This window comes from Hordeum vulgare, chromosome 7H (genome assembly GCF_904849725.1).
Source record: "Hordeum vulgare subsp. vulgare chromosome 7H, MorexV3_pseudomolecules_assembly, whole genome shotgun sequence".
NCBI lineage: Eukaryota > Viridiplantae > Streptophyta > Magnoliopsida > Poales > Poaceae > Hordeum > Hordeum vulgare.
Window position 1 is genome coordinate 307,586,277 of NC_058524.1, and position 20,928 is coordinate 307,607,204.

Genomic DNA, 20,928 nt, shown 5'->3' on the forward strand with positions numbered 1-20,928 from the left:
TATGTCTAGTTGTTTTTGCATAAACCAAGTGTGAGTGTGTGTGTGTGTGTATGAGGAAGATGGTACATGGTCAAGTTGGGTGACTTGGCATGGAGGGTGAACATGGGATGTTCAGTCCTCGGATAATATTGACATCTGTAACCTGTTCATGTGGTACCGCTTACCTTATGATGCATATCCTTACAAGTATTTGATCATGTTGCACCATTCAGGGAAAATCATGCTTTCTGGAAAACTTGGCATGGGTACTAGTTCATATCCCATTATTACCTTGTTCTACATCATGGTTTGCTTGTGAGTACATTCAAAGTACTCATTGGCTTACCGCTGGTTATTTCATTGACTAGGTAAGAGAGAGCAGGAGATGATGAAGACTATCTTGATGACATTCTGGTGGGCTAGGACACTTCCCAGTCAGAATGCCTGTAGGTTAAGGCTGATGTCATGGGTTCACGCTTACGACCAAAATTTCCGCTATTGGTCGAGTTTGGTGCGTTGGCCTTCAAGGCCCTATCGCTGTAAGAATTGACCGCAATGGTCATTATTTGTATGAGACGGTATGTATGGATGTAAGACTCTTGTTAAGTGAGCATTGATCTGTGGGATAACTAAGCACGGACATTTGGTGATCACCACTTATAAGTCGGGGTACCCATAGAGCTGGTATCAGAGCCAAGTTGACTGTAGGAAGCCCTTACTTGGCACGGATGTTAGTTAGGACAAAGTTGTTTTCCGAACCCTTCAAAAGTACTTGCAAAACCTATATATTTCTCACCTCTCTCTTAAATTTTCAAAGGAAGCGAAGGTTTTTGCCTTAACACTTCGACCCTTGTTCTCTTAACTCTCCTCACCTGCTTTTCCAGAACTTGCAAACGGTCGCTAGCACCCTTATGCCCTCCGCTCACACGATCACTTAGAATCCTCGTGGATAACTTGGGAGGAAGCAACCTTTCCAAGCGACCACGCATGTACTTGGAAGACAACGATAGCAACGCTATGACCAGACAACACCAACAGAAGCTACCTCCGCGAGGGGTGAGGACATTGAGACTCAAAACATAGTGACACCCCTGACAGTGTCCCGTAGTGATGCAACATTTACCTACGATGACCAGGACTTAATATATGTAAGACCATGACATGCATCGTTGATAGAGCGACCCTATCATTATCGAAGTTGCATCGACCAACTCCGGTGGATGAGAACCTCGTCATTTGGTCCGCCACAACTATGTGAGCAGGAAAATGGTTCTCTTCATCCTCCGCTCTAGGTGTCGATATCGTGATCAAGGTGACTGACAGGTCGGAGCTCCATCATGACTTGTTGATGTTATTGCATAAAGGTTGACCATTTGGAACTCTCGACACCTTGGAAGGCAAGAAGACCTTGACGGGATTACGAGACCAGCAAATGACCCTGTCAACGACAGCCATGAGGGACAACCTTCGTCGGTGGCTCACCAAATGAGAAGTCGTCAAGGACTCTTTTCAGCTCAACCCAAGTCGTTTCGGCAGACAACAAGACACATGGAAACACCGTAAGGAGACCCAAAAGATTGAGCGGATTCCTCTTCAAGACACGAAGCAAGTACGAGTGTCGAACCCGAGAACCCTAGGGTAGGATGAGTCGTGAATACCCTACGTGAAGTCGAGTGCGTGAATTGGTTGCGATGGAACCATGTTGTGTTTTGCTTGTTTTCGCTTGTTTGTGTTTTGGTATAAGTCGCGCTTTTGCCCCACGCAACAAGTACGCGGCTACATCACGTGCCTCATCTTGATGCTTGTATTGTCTTTTCGGCTCTGGTTTGATTGCACTTTCACTATGCCACCCCCTTAGGCACTCCCCTCTATGTTGCTTTCTCTCTCCCACCTATCTCGACAGCTGGAGACCAGCGAAACCAGATGCACCAAGGATCCACTTCGACAGACGATTGGCACATTAGATGTTGAATATAGTGTGATCAACGAAAAACGACCCGTGGAAGTTATGCTTCTCCCTCAAGATTGGAAACCCCTCCCTCGACCAACCTAGGCCTCACAAAGTACCCCAACACAAACCCTGGTCACGTGTCCAATACACGGATTTTCCAAAGCACCCATTGAGCTTCGATAAACCCTGTTTATCACTGGGTTCTTTATTGAACAAGTGATAACAGTGAACAAGTACCCTTCATTCATAGAGCCAGCACCAAAACCCTGATGCCATAGGAAGGATCTTTCCGGGATACATGAATTGTAGGCAATGGTTGTTGTAATGATAATCTGTGTCTTGAGGATATAGCTAGACTATGTTGGTGGAATCGTAAGACCCTCATGAGGGTAGGTGAATTTGGTGGGACAAGTTGAAAAGTAGCGCAACCTACATGTTCCTGGAGTAAGTTTGGATTCAATATGGCAATTATTGAAAGTGCGTTATATCTACTAGAGGGGGGTGAATAGGAGATTTTTAGAATTTCATCGCTGAGTAATTTTTTTTGAGGAAATTCCTCACTCATGAATAACTTGCAGCGGAAACAGTAAAGGATCAGGGGTGCTATCACTACAGCAGTTTTCAAGATGAGTAATATGAAAAACAGTTAGCACAGTACGCAGGCACAGAGTAAGCACGTGAGGACTAAATCCCGTGAAGAGTTTGAGGTTGAGGAAATTCAGAGAAAGTCTTCAGCAAATTCTTCAAAGAGTGACAATAAAAATCTTCAACATACAATATTGAGGAATTGAAAGAGTTGAAGAAATAGAACTCGTATCAAAGTGACGACAGCGGTTGATGACCCAGTTCCAACTGCTGTGACAGTTGTACGTCTGGTTTGGAGCATCTTGTTATTGAAACAAAAAGACACACAGTCCCGGGACACACAGTCCCTACCGTATTCTCCTTGAGCTAAGGACACACAGTCCTCGCCCAATACTCGTGGTAAGTCTTCACGGTAGACTTCCAAACCCTCACAAACTTGGTCACCCGGCGATCCACAATTGACTGCTAGATTGCTCCAGACCATGACGCCTAACCGTCTGGAGGATGCACCGTCCTCAAAGGTAAAAGGCTTCAGTTCCATACAGGAACAAATTCTTCAGTGATGCTCAATCACTTGGTTTTTGGTTTGTGGTTTGGTATGTGGGGTATTTCCTCACTGATGATATACTCTCGAAGACTCTAAGGAATTTGGGTTGTTATAAATGACAAGTGTCAGTTTCTCACAGAGCAGCCAACCAACTAATGATTGTGGGGCGGCTATTTATAGCGTGGGAGCATCCCGACATGATTTGACATTAATGCCCTTAAATAATATGACCATTGGTGTGGATAAGATCGGTGATGTGGCGCGAATTGCGGCAATGGTCGGGACCCTCAACTGTGAGAGTCCTCATGTCTCTCTTGTTCCTCACTTGAGGCTTTTGGTAGGATTAGGCTTGGGTTGAGCATCATGAGAAAATTCATTCCGAAGTATAACCTTGACCGCCTTTAAAAGTACGGTGTTCCTATGACTCAAGAGTGAAGAAAATGAAAAAGAAAAATAAATCTTCACGCTTCAAAGTCTTCAGATAGTTTTTCTTCAGGACACACCAAATTCCTCATCTTCAATATCTTCATGAGGAATATCAATTCCATCGCAATTTCTTCGCGATCAAAGTCTTCAACAGAGGACCAATTTCTTTAGCCGGAGATATACATATTTAGGGGTCGATATTCATTGTATATTTCAAACTCCTCAGCGACTTATAGATCCTATGCACACTCATGAACACATTAGATACTTAATCTATAAGTCTTCAAACCACCAAAATAACGAAGGGGCGTGAGATGCGATTACAATCTCCCCCTTTTTGGTGGCTGATGACAATTAGGTTAAGTCTTCAACGGGGATAAAAATATGAAGTGTAAGTACTCATTTTCAGGAATTTGAAATAAAGATACTGAGAGACTCCCCTTGAAGATGTGCATATCTTGAGGATTTTGCTTTTCACAGCAAATGCACATTGATGATTTATATCATGGAGATCTCCCCCTGAATCTTATAAATCATCCATACATATGACATATAATATGAAGAATTTGAGAATGCGTGATGAGAAATGGTATCTGACGAATTTCAGCATGCGTGCATTAATATTTTGAGGAATAAGCATGTGAAGAAAAACGTTCAAAAGCGTCAAAGTACCATCGGGCATAAGTTACAACTCATTACATAAAATACTTCAGAAGAACCAAGAGTTTGTAACTTAATATAGTTCATAAGCCCCAAAATATATCCCGTGTGAAGACTAACTCTCAGATTTCTACCCCTTTATCACCGAGTGACGAAAAGGGATAGAACTGAGGACTAGCGCCACATCCAGACTTTCACTTCTTGGCTGATGAAGAAGACGCGTGAGGATTCTTGGCGACGGTCTTCCTCCTTGGGCCAGTGGTAGTGTCTTCTGGGTCTTCATCAGATTCTGTAGTTCGGAATGAAGAAAAGGAATTGTCCTCAAGTTCTTCTTGAGTCTTCAGATGAGCCAGACTGGCCGAGGTGCGATCAAAAACATCAGGAAGATAGTAGTGATTTTTCTTCACTGCATTCTGAGTCTCGTTGAGGGTTTTCACAATGGCACTGGATTGACGTTTAACCCATTTGTGAATGCGATGGACCTTCTGATGAAGACTGAGGAGTAGTTCTCTGTTAGTCAATATCCTTGAGGCAATAGGTCTAGGCGGCTCCTGAGTTTCAGTGCCATCCCATGAAGAATATGCTTCTGGTTCGCGAAACTGGCCATCAAGGGGCTGAATTCCTTCATTGATGACAAATTTTCCTTTTCCTGCAATAGGATCAAAAGTCTTCTTGTTGACTCTGATAGGAGGCAGATATGCAATGTGATTGCTGAAATCAGCATGATAGTTGATGCCTGGCCTACGTCTGATGAATCTCATGATCCATGGAGCGTAAATCTTCAAGTCGAAGGGTGACATAGCATTGTCAGCCAGAGTCCTCAAGAATAAGTCGTGAAGGTTTATTCGTATGCCACGGATGATGTTGAAAAGGATATCTTCATGATGCCTACAACATCTTCATCATCATGGCCTTTGATTGGAGCGATGACACTGCATAGGATCATGTAAACAGTCCTTGGTTCATACTTCAAGTCTTGAACCAGAAAGGTCATTATTGGAGGTTGATCCTTGGCCAAAGGCTTCATGAGGACTTCCATCAGCTTGTTGGACAACTCCCGTTCATCATACATCAGCACGGCTTGTTCTGAGGGAATTGAAACTGGAAGCACTCACAACAACTCACTGGCAGGAGCTTTATAATGTGTGTGCTGAGTCATCCAGTCTAGCACCCAAGTGTTGATATCCTTTGGGTCTCTAGACATGTGCAAAGTTGCATAAAATTGAAGAACAATATCACTGTTCCAATCACTGATATCAGTACAGAGAGGCAGTAGTCCGGCTTCATGAAGAACATTGTAGACTGGGGCGAAGCAAGGAATTTCTTCCATCTCAACATGAGGAATATGCCTATGCTGAAATATTTTGTTTCTTCCCCAGAGCACAGAGGCATAGTAGTTGAGCTGAGTCCTTGTCCAAAACTTCCTGTGCCTGATGCGAAGCTTGTCATATGGATTTTTGCCGATGAAATACATCCGTTCTTCATAGAATGCTTCCTTCTGAAACTTTGGCCTCTTTGAAAAAGGCTGAATTTGCATTGACTGAAGATTATGCTACTTTTCTTGAGGAGATACTATCATTGCTGTTTTAGAGTTTACCACAACAATAGCAGTTTCAGTATTGGGTGCAGGAGCATTTTCTTCAGCATGTTCCTCAGGTTGAGGATTTTCTTCAGGTTGAGGGTTCTCCTCTGGTTGAGGATTTTCCTCGGGTTGAGGATTTTCCTCAGCTTGAGGAATTTGCTTGGTGGAGGAGGCAAAATGTTCAGCTGTTGCAGCGGATCCTTCAGCAGGTTCATCAGACATGTTGTGAGGAATGAAGGACTGAGGAATATCATCAATTTGAATTTCCTCATCCATGGTTTCTTCAGAATCAGCATCTTTTATTTCCTCATCAATCGGAATTCCCTCATCTTCTTTAGGAATGACATAGTCAATTCCGAAGGGAATCAAAGTATATGATGGAGCTACCTTCTGAGGCACAGCATCCACTGGAGCAGTTTCATCAAGTGTTTTGAGGCACTTGGCCTCTAATGATTCTGGGGTTACGGAAGCTTTTCTTTTCATCGCTTCTTTCTCATCAGCCTTGGTTTTCTTCACGTATGATGCAGACAGAACCATCTTCTTCACCTTTGAGGATTGAGGTGAAGGAATTTTCTCTTAAGGACCTGGTGCAGTATCAGTCCTGGCAGTTTCCTCAGCTGGAGCAGATTAATCAACTGGAGTGTCTTGAGGTATTTCCTCAATTATAGGTTCATCAGCTCGTCTATCTTGAGGCATTTCCTTAGCAGGAGGTTCTTCTTCTTCATCTTCCTCGGCCAGCTGAACAGAATAGCTGGGCTCTGGCTGCGTTGGTTTTACTGCAGGAGCAGCCTTCTTGTTATATTCATCAACTGCATTAGTTGCAAACTTGATGAAATTTGACTTGAGACTTTGACGATCAGATAGTTTTGTGTACTTGTCGGTCAAAGTGTTCAGTTCAGCCTGGGTAGACACAAGATAATCATGCGACAGGTTGACGAGATTCTATCTGAGGAATTTCTCCTTCTTCAGTTTTGCAGTCTTTGCTTGCTTGGCTTGCGTCTCTTTCCATTTGGCCTCAATGATGAATGTGCCCACCATATGGTTGATACCTGGGGGAAGCTTCAAATCATCAATGGGTGTGTTTGGATCACCATACCTGATATTGATGTAGTCCAGCAGAACCTTTGGATCCATGGCAAGAGGAATAGCGCTGTCAGAAGCTTGTGCAACACGTTCCTGCTTGTTTCTGATGATGGCTTGAAGAGTTTCATCATCAAATTCATCACTTCCTTGTGATGCAGAAGGGACGTTGATGACTTTCAGCATCTTGTTTCTGATGCAGCCTGATGCCCCTTTCAGCAGTCATTTTAGTCTTCAATGGTTTTGGTGAAGACTTTGTCTCTAAGCTCGTGGCAGATGGTACAGAAGAGCTCGAGTGTGCAGCATGTTGCTTGACAATCTGCTTGTGTTCAGGATTTGAGGCATGTGTAGCTATTGAGAGTTTTGGCGTAGGTGCAGCCTTCTGAGGCAATTGCTCTTTAGGCTTTGAAGCCTTTGGTTTCTGTGGCACAGTTTTCACTTGAGGAATAGCTGTACCAGAAGCTTCAGCAGTAGATGAGGTGGTTGCAGTGGCAGCAGCAGATTCTTCACTGAATTTCTTCACTGCAGCTTCTGCTTTCTTCTGAAGTTTAGACAAGTGTTTGTCTTTCTCCTTAGGGTAATCATCAACGGTTTTGATGCTTAAGGGATGTGCTACCTGATGATCACCAAGACGAGGCATTTTGCAAGGTGGCTTGAGGGCGAATTTCTTCACATACTTGGGATTGACGAGGCAATATTCCGTCCATTCCTTAGTCCACCTACGTTCTATCCTCTGAATCCCTATTTTCCCTTTCGCCATAGGTTCTTGCTCATCTGGGGTACAATAGTCAAGGTATATATCCTCAGGGATATCAATTGCAGTGTTCTGTTCAAGTTTCTTTTCACCCCTTTTCTTTCTCTCATCTTTCATTGAAGAACAATATCACTGTTCCAATCACTGATATCAGTGCAGAGAGGCAGTAGTCCGGCTTCATGAAGAACATTGTAGACTTGGGCGAAGCAAGGAATTTCTTCCATCTCAACATGAGGAATATGCCTATGCTGAAATATTTTGTTTCTTCCCCAGAGCACAGAGGCATAGTAGTTGAGCTGAGTCCTTGTCCAAAACTTCCTGTGCCTGATGCGAAGCTTGTCATATGGATTTTTGCCGATGAAATACATCCGTTCTTCATAGAATGCTTCCTTCTGAAACTTTGGCCTCTTTGAAAAAGGCTGAATTTGCATTGACTGAAGATTATGCTACTTTTCTTGAGGAGATACTATCATTGCTGTTTTAGAGTTTACCACAACAATAGCAGTTTCAGTATTGGGTGCAGGAGCATTTTCTTCAGCATGTTCCTCAGGTTGAGGATTTTCTTCAGGTTGAGGGTTCTCCTCTGGTTGAGGATTTTCCTCGGGTTGAGGATTTTCCTCAGCTTGAGGAATTTGCTTGGTGGAGGAGGCAAAATGTTCAGCTGTTGCAGCGGATCCTTCAGCAGGTTCATCAGACATGTTGCGAGGAATGAAGGACTGAGGAATATCATCAATTTGAATTTCCTCATCCATGGTTTCTTCAGAATCAGCATCTTTTATTTCCTCATCAATCGGAATTCCCTCATCTTCTTTAGGAATGACATAGTCAATTCCGAAGGGAATCAAAGTATATGATGGAGCTACCTTCTGAGGCACAGCATCCACTGGAGCAGTTTCATCAAGTGTTTTGAGGCACTTGGCCTCTAATGATTCTGGGGTTACGGAAGCTTTTCTTTTCATCGCTTCTTTCTCATCAGCCTTGGTTTTCTTCACGTATGATGCAGACAGAACCATCTTCTTCACCTTTGAGGATTGAGGTGAAGGAATTTTCTCTTAAGGACCTGGTGCAGTATCAGTCCTGGCAGTTTCCTCAGCTGGAGCAGATTAATCAACTGGAGTGTCTTGAGGTATTTCCTCAATTATAGGTTCATCAGCTCGTCTATCTTGAGGCATTTCCTTAGTAGGATGTTCTTCTTCTTCATCTTCCTCGGCCAGCTGAACAGAATAGCTGGGCTCTGGCTGCTTTGGTTTTACTGCAGGAGCAGCCTTCTTGTTATATTCATCAACTGCATTAGTTGCAAACTTGATGAAATTTGACTTGAGACTTTGACGATCAGATAGTTTTGTGTACTTGTCGGTCAAAGTGTTCAGTTCAGCCTGGGTAGACACAAGATAATCATGCGACAGGTTGACGAGATTCTATCTGAGGAATTTCTCCTTCTTCAGTTTTGCAGTCTTTGCTTGCTTGGCTTGCGTCTCTTTCCATTTGGCCTCAATGATGAATGTGCCCACCATATGGTTGATACCTGGGGGAAGCTTCAAATCATCAATGGGTGTGTTTGGATCACCATACCTGATATTGATGTAGTCCAGTAGAACCTTTGGATCCATGGCAAGAGGAATAGCGCTGTCAGAAGCTTGTGCAACACGTTCCTGCTTGTTTCTGATGATGGCTTGAAGAGTTTCATCATCAAATTCATCACTTCCTTGTGATGCAGAAGGGACGTTGATGACTTTCAGCATCTTGTTTCTGATGCAGCCTGATGCCCCTTTCAGCAGTCATTTTAGTCTTCAATGGTTTTGGTGAAGACTTTGTCTCTAAGCTCGTGGCAGATGGTACAGAAGAGCTCGAGTGTGCAGCATGTTGCTTGACAATCTGCTTGTGTTCAGGATTTGAGGCATGTGTAGCTATTGAGAGTTTTGGCGTAGGTGCAGCCTTCTGAGGCAATTGCTCTTTAGGCTTAGAAGCCTTTGGTTTCTGTGGCACAGTTTTCACTTGAGGAATAGCTATACCAGAAGCTTCAGCAGTAGATGATGTGGTTGAAGTGGCAGCAGCAGATTCTTCACTGAATTTCTTCACTGCAGCTTCTGCTTTCTTCTAAAGTTTAGACAAGTGTTTGTCTTTCTCCTTAGGGTAATCATCAACGGTTTTGATGCTTAAGGGATGTGCTACCTGATGATCACCAAGACGAGGCATTTTGCAAGGTGGCTTGAGGGCGAATTTCTTCGCATACTTGGGAGTGACGAAGCAATATTCCGTCCATTCCTTAGTCCACCTGCGTTCTATCCTCTGAATCCCTATTTTCCCTTTCGCCATAGGTTCTTGCTCATCTGGGGTACAATAGTCAAGGTATATATCCTTAGGGATATCAATTGCAGTGTTCTGTTCAAGTTTCTTTTCACCCCTTTTCTTTCTCTCATCTTTCATTGAAGAACAATATCACTGTTCCAATCACTGATATCAGTGCAGAGAGGCAGTAGTCCGGCTTCATGAAGAACATTGTAGACTGGGGCGAAGCAAGGAATTTCTTCCATCTCAACATGAGGAATATGCCTATGCTGAAATATTTTGTTTCTTCCCCAGAGCATAGAGGCATAGTAGTTGAGCTGAGTCCTTGTCCAAAACTTCCTGTGCCTGATGCGAAGCTTGTCATATGGATTTTTGCCGATGAAATACATCCGTTCTTCATAGAATGCTTCCTTCTGAAACTTTGGCCTCTTTGAAAAAGGCTGAATTTGCATTGACTGAAGATTATGCTACTTTTCTTGAGGAGATACTATCATTGCTGTTTTAGAGTTTACCACAACAATAGCAGTTTCAGTATTGGGTGCAGGAGCATTTTCTTCAGCATGTTCCTCAGGTTGAGGATTTTCTTCAGGTTGAGGGTTCTCCTCTGGTTGAGGAGTTTCCTCGGGTTGAGGATTTTCCTCAGCTTGAGGAATTTGCTTGGTGGAGGAGGCAAAATGTTCAGCTGTTGCAGCGGATCTATCAGCAGGTTCATCAGACATGTTGTGAGGAATGAAGGACTGAGGAATATCATCAATTTGAATTTCCTCATCCATGGTTTCTTCAGAATCAGCATCTTTTATTTCCTCATCAATCGGAATTCCCTCATCTTCTTTAGGAATGACATAGTCAATTCTGAAGGGAATCAAAGTATATGATGGAGCTACCTTCTGAGGCACAGCATCCACTGGAGCAGTTTCATCAAGTGTTTTGAGGCACTTGGCCTCTAATGATTCTGGGGTTACGGAAGCTTTTCTTTTCATCGCTTCTTTCTCATCAGCCTTGGTTTTCTTCACGTATGATGCAGACAGAACCATCTTCTTCACCTTTGAGGATTGAGGTGAAGGAATTTTCTCTTAAGGACCTGGTGCAGTATCAGTCCTGGCAGTTTCCTCAGCTGGAGCAGATTAATCAACTGGAGTGTCTTGAGGTATTTCCTCAATTATAGGTTCATCAGCTCGTCTATCTTGAGGCATTTCCTTAGCAGGAGGTTCTTCTTCTTCATCTTCCTCGGCCAGCTGAACAGAATAGCTGGGCTCTGGCTGCTTTGGTTTTACTGCAGGAGCAGCCTTCTTGTTATATTGATCAACTGCATTAGTTGCAAACTTGATGAAATTTGACTTGAGACTTTGACGATCAGATAGTTTTGTGTACTTGTCGGTCAAAGTGTTCAGTTCAGCCTGGGTAGACACAAGATAATCATGCGACAGGTTGACGAGATTCTATCTGAGGAATTTCTCCTTCTTCAGTTTTGCAGTCTTTGCTTGCTTGGCTTGCGTCTCTTTCCATTTGGCCTCAATGATGAATGTGCCCACCATATGGTTGATACCTGGGGGAAGCTTCAAATCATCAATGGGTGTGTTTGGATCACCATACCTGATATTGATGTAGTCCAGCAGAACCTTTGGATCCATGGCAAGAGGAATAGCGCTGTCAGAAGCTTGTGCAACACGTTCCTGCTTGTTTCTGATGATGGCTTGAAGAGTTTCATCATCAAATTCATCACTTCCTTGTGATGCAGAAGGGACGTTGATGACTTTCAGCATCTTGTTTCTGATGCAGCCTGATGCCCCTTTCAGCAGTCATTTTAGTCTTCAATGGTTTTGGTGAAGACTTTGTCTCTAAGCTCGTGGCAGATGGTACAGAAGAGCTCGAGTGTGCAGCATGTTGCTTGACAATCTGCTTGTGTTCAGGATTTGAGGCATGTGTAGCTATTGAGAGTTTTGGCGTAGGTGCAGCCTTCTGAGGCAATTGCTCTTTAGGCTTTGAAGCCTTTGGTTTCTGTGGCACAGTTTTCACTTGAGGAATAGCTGTACCAGAAGCTTCAGCAGTAGATGAGGTGGTTGCAGTGGCAGCAGCAGATTCTTCACTGAATTTCTTCACTGCAGCTTCTGCTTTCTTCTGAAGTTTAGACAAGTGTTTGTCTTTCTCCTTAGGGTAATCATCAACGGTTTTGATGCTTAAGGGATGTGCTACCTGATGATCACCAAGACGAGGCATTTTGCAAGGTGGCTTGAGGGCGAATTTCTTCGCATACTTGGGAGTGACGAAGCAATATTCCGTCCATTCCTTAGTCCACCTGCGTTCTATCCTCTGAATCCCTATTTTCCCTTTCGCCATAGGTTCTTGCTCATCTGGGGTACAATAGTCAAGGTATATATCCTCAGGGATATCAATTGCAGTGTTCTGTTCAAGTTTCTTTTCACCCCTTTTCTTTCTGTCATCTTTCATTTTCTTCAGCCGAGGCTTTTGCTGAGGAATTTGCACTCTTGAGGATTCTGATGACGCTGGCATAGTTTCTTCGAGGTACGCTGCAAATGAGTTAACTTCATGAGAACCTAGAGATTCATCAGCTGACATTTTTGTACATGTGAACAGAGTATAGGTGCGAGGAATTTGGAGAGGTCATATGTGTTCTCAGATTTGAAAAAATTGAAATTTTAAAAGTTGAGGAATTTGACAAGTGGGTTGAGGAATTTGTCTAGGCACTCTGATCTTGGGTTCCAGAGTTGTGAGGATTCCAAAATTTGCACAATTGAGGAATCATGTGAAGAATTTTAGTGGCTTAGTGAACTTCATCAAGTGTTTGAGGAATAGAGTGTGCGAAGCTGATAGACACTGAGGAAAAAATATTTCTCGAATCTAAGGTAAAATAGTAGATCGAAATTGACAGTAAAATAGGATTCTAATTACCCTATATGGCGACAACGAAGAACAGAGACAGTAATAGTAGATGCTCTTCGGTTCGAGTCCGCTGCGCCCTAACTTGGCGGAGAAGCCAGCTATGGCGGTGGCGGATGTAGATGTTCCGCTTTCGGCGTGAGTTCGGCGACGGAGAGGCCGAGGCAGTGAAGATGTTCCTCGCCGGTGACGATATTGCTAGCTGTGGCGCTAGGTTTTGTGCTTGAGGCGGAGATAAGGTCGAGAGAACGAAGAGTTTGGACAAAAGGGGTAAGGATGTATTTATAGCTCACGTGAAAACGGTCCGGTCGAAACTTTCGGACCGAACTTCCCTTGCCCATTCGTCTCCGTATGACACGTGTAGCCTGATATTAAAGCAGTGGAGATCGTGCTTATCTGATCCTGGGAAGTGGGGTTCAGTTACTGTGCAACAATATAAGAATCATTTTTGAAGATTTGAGGATTTCGTTGCAAAATTCTCGGCTGACAAGGACACAGTGAGGATTTTGAACAAAGTTTCAAGTAGAACGCATATGAAGAATTGAATAGACTGGGTGAGTATAGAATTGAGGGGAGTAGGGTCCGATCACATTCACTTAGGTGAAATATCAAATTGAAGAAATAGCTATAAGTGGATGTTGTTGAGGACTTTGAAATCACAGTCTCTCTCTCTCTATATATATATATCTAGGCAAATAAAAACCATCAAGTGTTTTGAAGAGTTTCAAAATTTTGAAAAACTTGAGGATTTTGTGAGAAAGCGTCAGTATGATGAATTTCAAAGTTAACTTCGAAGAAAAACAACTTGAAGAATTTCAAAGTTGGTTGGTGGCGTGACCTACCTATAAGAATGATGATTTCACGCGCCGCGTACAATTGTTGTAGGGCCGTGAGAACCAAATTCTTCATTAATTTTCTCACACTTAGAGTGATATTCTTCGTTGATTGAACAAAATCGATTCTTCGTGTGTTGCACATCTAAGTCATCAATTTTGCATAAGTTTTAGGATGGGTGCATGTTTTTACAAAACATTTGAAGATTCTAAGATATTTAGCTCGAATTGAAGAAGTTCATCTTGCATGGCTTGAATCCACTCAAGTTCCATGAAAGCCTCAGCAACTTTTGAAGGTTTTGTGATAAACACAAAAGAAGAATGCCCACAAAAGTTAACTAAGTGTGAAGCTTTTGAGCGCGTGAGAGGACCTAGCGCGTTGATGTCATCGAGGATTTTGTCAAGTTCTACTTCATTTGCAATCCTCGGATGAGCTGGTTGAGGATTTCGTCTGGGCTAAGGAATTTGTTCTGGAGCAATTTCCTTAGGAGCATCTTCTTGATTTTTATCAGTGCTGGGAGTGATTTCTTCAACAATTTCCTTAGTAGGAACAATGTCTTCAGTAGGTTTGAGCTTGATTGCTTCCTCAGGAGACAATTTATCTGGATCAGGAGGCAATTGCTCTCTTTGCGAGTCATTAGTTTCATCAAACTGCACATCTATAGTTTCAACAACCTTGTTGTGATAGGTGTTGAAGAATGTGTAGGTGTGCGAGTCCTTTCCGTAACCAAGCATAAAACCCTCATGTGCTTTAGGTGCAAACTTTGAGCTATGGTGAGGATCTCTAATCCAGCATTTTGCACCAAAGACTTTGAAATAACTTACATTGGGTTTCTTGTCAGTGAGGAGTTCATATGAGGTTTTCTTGAGGAATTTGTGAAGATATACCCCGTTGATGACATGGCAAGCAGTGTTGATTGCTTCAGGCCAGAAACGACGAGGAGTCTGATATTCTTCAAGCATGGTCCATGCCATTTCAACCAGAGTCCTGTTCTTTCTTTTGACGATGCCATTCTGTTGAGGAGTATAAGGAGAAGACAATTCGTGAGTAATACCAAGTTCATGAAGATAAGCTTCAAGACCAGTTTTTTGAATTCTGTCCCATTATCACTCCTGATGTGTTTGATCTTGACGCCGAAGTTCGTCGAGGCCCTTGAGGAAAAACGCTTGAAGACTTCCTGCACTTCAGTTTTATACAGAATCATATGCACCCAAGTGTATCTGGAATCATTATCACCTATGACAAAGTCGTATAAAGATGCTCCATTTGTTAGAGTGGCATAATGAGTAGGTCCAAATAGATCAATGTGAAGCAATTCAAATGGATGAATAGTAGTCATGATAGTCTTCGAGGGGTGTTTCGATCTGGTCATTTTTTCAGACTCACAAGCACTGTAGAGGTGGTCCTTGAGGAATTTGACTGATTCGATGCCAATGACATGTTTTTTCTTCGCCAACGTGTGCAAATTCCTCATACCTCCATGACCAAGTCTTCGATTCCATAGCCAGCCTTCTGAGGTTTTTGCTAGTAAGCATGTGGCTGGTTGAGGACCTGTAGAGAAATCAACAATGTACAAATCCCCTCTTCTAACACCTTCGAAGACTTTGGATCTGTCAGATTCCATGATGACAACACATCTATATTTTCCAAAGATAACAACCATATCAAGATCACAAAGCATCAAGAATGACATGAGGTTAAACCCAAGGGATTCAACAAGCAAAACTTTGTCCATATGCCTGTCCTTGGAAATAGCCACTTTGCCAAGTCCCAATACCTTGCTTTTACCTTTGTCGGCATAAGTGATTTGCTTCAGTGGTGATGGAGTCAGTGGCATATTCATCAACAAGCTTTTGCCACCAGTCATGTGATGTGTGCAGCCACTATCAAGAACCCATTCAGTACTCTTGGGTTTGTCATCCTGTATATGAATTAGTACATCTTACCATCTCATATGCTTCAGACTTGAAGAATATGATATCAATTTCATCATACAGGAATTTCATCATAAAAAATAGATTTGAGGACGTGTGAAATGTTATCGTTTCATCAATGTTAGCTTGTGTCCAATCAAGCATTTTCCTCAGGTCTCCAGAAAATTCTTTAGATGATGATTTTCATGTGGAGACCTGACCTCCAGAAGTGATTAATTCAATTACTTCACCACCCACATCTGAAGGGGTGGCAAAGAGTTCATCATCCTGCAAGCACCATATGAGAAAGGGGGCATTGAAGCTAATGCACTTCTCTTTACAGTAAGGGCGTTAGAGTACTCAAATGAATAGGCAGAGAAGTTCTTTGAGGACTTATGAACCTAATGATTTGAGGAGTAATGCTCATATTCATAACCCATGTAATTTCCCTGCATATCAGTAGCATTAGCACGAGTACGAGCATAGTTTTGACCAGCTGAGGATTTTGATTCTCTTGAAGACTTCAGTCCACCTGAGGAATTTGTTCTCGGGTTGAGATTCTTCAGAGGTGGTGTCATGAGGACATTCACCTGAAGATTTTCAAGGCAACTTTTGGGGACCCAGAGTTTCCTCAGGGGTGGTCCTTTTCTACAGTTAGTTCCAACATATCGAGCAAATACTTCACCATATTGATTTTTGAACTGTTTATAGTTGGAGTCAAATGACTCATCTAAGGAATAGGATAATTCACATGCAAAGCCTGTTAGAGTGGATGGATCAACAGTAGGCCCTTTAGCAGCAACCCATGAGGTTTTGGGATACTGCTCAGGTTTCCAGTATGATCCATCAGCATTCAGTTTCCTCTCAAAAGCAATTCCTTCTTTCCTCGGGTTCCTGTTCAAAATCTGCCTTTTGAGCACAGCGCAAAGGGTTTTGTGCCCTTTGAGACTTTCGTACATGCCTGTCACATACAATTCCTTCAGCCCTGCATTTTCATCAGTGACATTTGTGGTTTCCTCAAGTGAGGAATTTGATATCACATGAGCAGTCGTAAAATTTGTAGCAATAGAAGCATTTGATTATTCTGGTGAAGAATTGGCAATTTCACGTTCGATGCATTTAATACATGGTGGAATGAATTCAACCTGAGCGACACTGATCTGTTGAGCGAGTAATGAATCATTTTCCATTCGAAGATCATCATGAGACATCCTCAACTTCTCAAGATCAAGTTTCCTTTGAAGAAATTCACAGGAAAGTTTCTCATATCTGGACTGAATACTTCACATATCTTCAGTGAGGATTTGGGTAAGATTCATTTCATCATTGAACAAGTCATCGCTTCTGTCTAGCAGTTTCTGAAGCTTTTCAAGGGCAGTTTGTTGTTTAGTTGCAATGTTGGCAAGTTTACTGTAACTGGGTTTTTTATAATCTTCAGGTTCACAGTTACTTAAATCAGAGGAGGAAGTATCATTCGGTACCTTTGAACCTTTTGCCATGAAGCAATAGGTTGGAGCGAAGTCATCAGCACAGCCATGAGTGTAGATGGCGTTGTCGTTTTCTTCAAGGTTGAAGATTGACTTGCTGATGAATGTGGAAGCTAGTGCAAGACTAGCCTGTCTAGATTCTGAGTCTTCTTCAGATCCCTCCTCTACATCACATTCCTCAGATTTTGTCTCAGAATCCATTTCATTGCCAATAAGTGCCCGAGCCTTTCTGAAACTAGTCTTCTTGTGCGATGAGGACTTTGAGGATGAGCATTTTGAAGATTTCTTCTTTTTCTTTGAGTCATCTAAACTTTCATCCTTGTATTTCTTCTTCTTTGATACCTTCACCCAACGAGGACAGTCAACAATATAGCGACCTGATTTCTTGCATTTGTGGCAGGTTCTTTTCTTGTAGTCCTCAGATGAAGATTTTGATTTCCTCATATCTATTCTTGAAGATTTACCAAACTGGCCACGTCTTGTAAACTTCTAGAATTTCCTCACGAGCATTGCAAGCTCCTATCCAAGTTCTTCAGGATCACCAATGCTGCAATCCGAGTCTTCTTCTTCAGATGAGGAAATTGCTTTGGCCTTCAGTGCACGAGGTCTAGAATAGCTTGGTCGATATAGATCTCTCTTTTCTTCCTGTCGGTATTCACGAGTATTGAGTCTTTCGAGTATATCAGCAGGATCAAGCATCTTGTAGTCTGGTCTTTCTTGAATCATCAGAACCAAAGAATCAAACGATGAATCCAGAGATCTTAGCAATTTCTTCACAACTTCATGGTCAGTAATGTCTCGAGCTCTAGTGCTTGCAGTTCATTTGATATGTCAGTGAGGCGATCAAAGATATCTTGGCAGCTTTCATTGTCAAGCCTCTTGAAACGATTGAAGAGATTGCAAAGAACATCAACATGAGAGTCACGTTGAGTTGATACTCTTTCATTGACTTTGGATAGCTTTTCCCAGATTAGTTTTGCTGAGCACAAAGCAGTCACTCTGCCATACTAACCTTTGCTCAAATGGCCACAAATGATATTCTTTGCTTGAGAATCAAGTTGCTTGAATTTCTTCACATCAACAGCAGAGATAGTAGCAGTGATGGAGGGAACACCATGTTCCACAATATACCAGACGTCATTGTCAATAGCTTTTAGATGCATCCGCATCTTGGTCTTCCAGAAGGGAAAGTCCTTTCCTTCGAAAGTAGGACATCCTGAAGTAACCTTGATCATGCCTGCAATCGACATAACTAAAACTCCGGGTGGTTAAACCAAAATCACACAGAACAAGGGAGTACCTTACTCTAATACCAATTGAAAGTGCGTTATATCGACTAGACGGGGGTGAATAGGACATTTTTGGAATTTCATCGCTGAGGAAATTACTCACTGATGAATAACTTGCAGCGGAAACAACAAAGGATCAGGGGTGCTATCACTACAGCAGTTTTGAAGATGAGGAATATGAAAAACATTTTGCACAGTACGCAAGCACAGAGTAAGCAGGTGAGGATTTACTCGTGTGAAGAATTTGAGGTTGAGGAAATTCAGAGAAAGTCTTCAGAAAATTCTTCAAACAGTGACAATGGAAATCTTCAACATACAATATTGATGAATAGAAAGAGTTGAAGAAATAGAACCCGTATCACAGTGACGACAGTGGTTGATGACCCAGTTCCAACTGTTGTGACGGTTGTACGTCTGGTTTGGAGTGGGTTGGTATTGAAACCAAAAGACACACAGTCCTGGGACTCACAGTCCCTACCGTATTCTTCTTGAGCTAAGGACACATATTCTTCGCCCAATACTCGTGGTAAGTCTTCAGGGCAGACTTCCAAACCCTCACAAACTTGGTCACCCGGCGATCCAGAATTGACTACTTGATTGCTCTAGACCATGACGCCTAACCGTCTGGAGGATGCATAGTCCTCAAAGGTAAAAGGATTGAGTTCCATACAGGAACAAATTCTTCAGTGATGCTCAATCACTTGGTTTTTGGTTTGTGGTTTGGTGTTTGGGATATTTCCTCACTGATGATTTACTCTCGAAGACTCTGAGGAATTTGGGTTGCTCTAAATGACAAGTGTCAGTTTCTCTCGGAGCAGCCAACCAGCTAATGGTTGTGGGGGCGGCTATTTATAGCCTCGAAGCATCCCGACATGATTTGACATTAATGCCCTTAAATAATATTATCGTTGGTGTGGATAAGATCGGTGATGTGGTGCGAATGCGGCAATGGTCAGGACCCTCAACTGTGAGAGTCCTCAGGTCTCTCTGATTCCTCACTTGAGGCTTTTGGTAGGATTAGGCTTGGGTTGAGCATCATGAAAAAATTCATTCCGAAGTGTTACCTCGAACCCCTTTAACCGTACGGTGTTCCTATGACTCAAGAGTGAAGAAAATGAAACAGAAAGAATAAATCTTTATGATTCAAAGTCTACAGATCATTTTTCTTCAGGACACACCGACTTCGTCATCTTCAATATCTTCATGAGGAATATCAATTTCATCGCAATTTCTTCGCGATCAAAGTCTTCAGCAGAAGACCAATTTCTTCAGCCTAAGATATACATTTTTAGGGGTCGATATTCATCGTATATTTCAAACTCCTCAGTGACTTATAGATCATGTGTACACTCATGAACACATTAGATACTTAACCTATAAGTCTTCAAACCACCAAAATATCTAAGGGGCACTAGATGCACTTACAATGATCATGAGCTAAAAATTTTGGTGGTACAATAAAATGGCCTTATCAAGTAGTAGCCATGGATTGATGATGTTACCATGATGACTTAGAGTAACGAGTGAGATTTCTTGTTGGAGATGAGATTTGGATTTAGCAAGTGACCTCAACAGAGTATCATGATGAAAGGGATCACAAGGTTCGGAGTAAATTGGATTTAGTCCGATGATCTCGATCTTGATACCATGTTTCTTGGTGGATAACAAGTACAAGTACTTGGAGTTATCGAATTGATTTATGAACCTATAATCTTGGACTTGGAGATTAGTTGGCCATGATATTGGAGGTTGGTGGATACACTATGACGTAGTCCTTGCGACAATATGTGGATTATGAGGACTCTAATTGATCATGCAGAACCCCATCGATATTGGATTTGTAGGAGTGATGGGTCCGGTGATGATCGATAGGGTTGATGGACCACTTGATCGGATTCATAGGAAGGAAACAAGACCTTGGATTGGCATACTACATGTTTCCTTCATATAGGAATGAACAACCCTGGCCATTCGATAATATAGCTGAGCACTCGGAATTGTGGTGTCTTAAGTTCAAGCTTAGAAGCTTGTATGATCTCCCGATGATTTTTACATAGGGATACAAGTGTAACTTAGCCATAGTACACTTATGAGATTGGGTTAACGTACTTTCCTCAAACCCTGGAGTTAACTAGCATGGATGATGTGGAGTTAACTTATGCGAGATGGTACCTTCGATGATATAGGGTGATTTTTGTCCGGAGATAGTGTTAGACTATTGGCATCTAAGGAACGTGCTTAGGGATAAGGTGATAAACATTCACTCACATCCTAAGTTCTTTGAAACCCTCAAGCCTCACCTGGCCATAAAATGGTCAGATTATGATTATAGGGGACGGATCTAAGTCATTAAACTATGACCACTACTCTGCCCCAACCACCACCAATCATGTCTATGAGGAACATGGGCATGAAGGACTAGATTATGTTGTAGCACAAACCCCTGAGACAGTGACCGCCCATAGCAAGTCCTCTCTCTCTTCACCTGTCTCATGAGCACTATGCTTATGTGATGCTAGGAGGAGAATGTTGTTATCCTCATGGATGACATACTTATTTACCCAATAAGAGGAGGAACACTTCAGTCCTGTTTGGACAAGGCCCTAAAGAGTAAGGTGCTTTCTCGAAGCGATGGGCTCCTCGACACAATATCC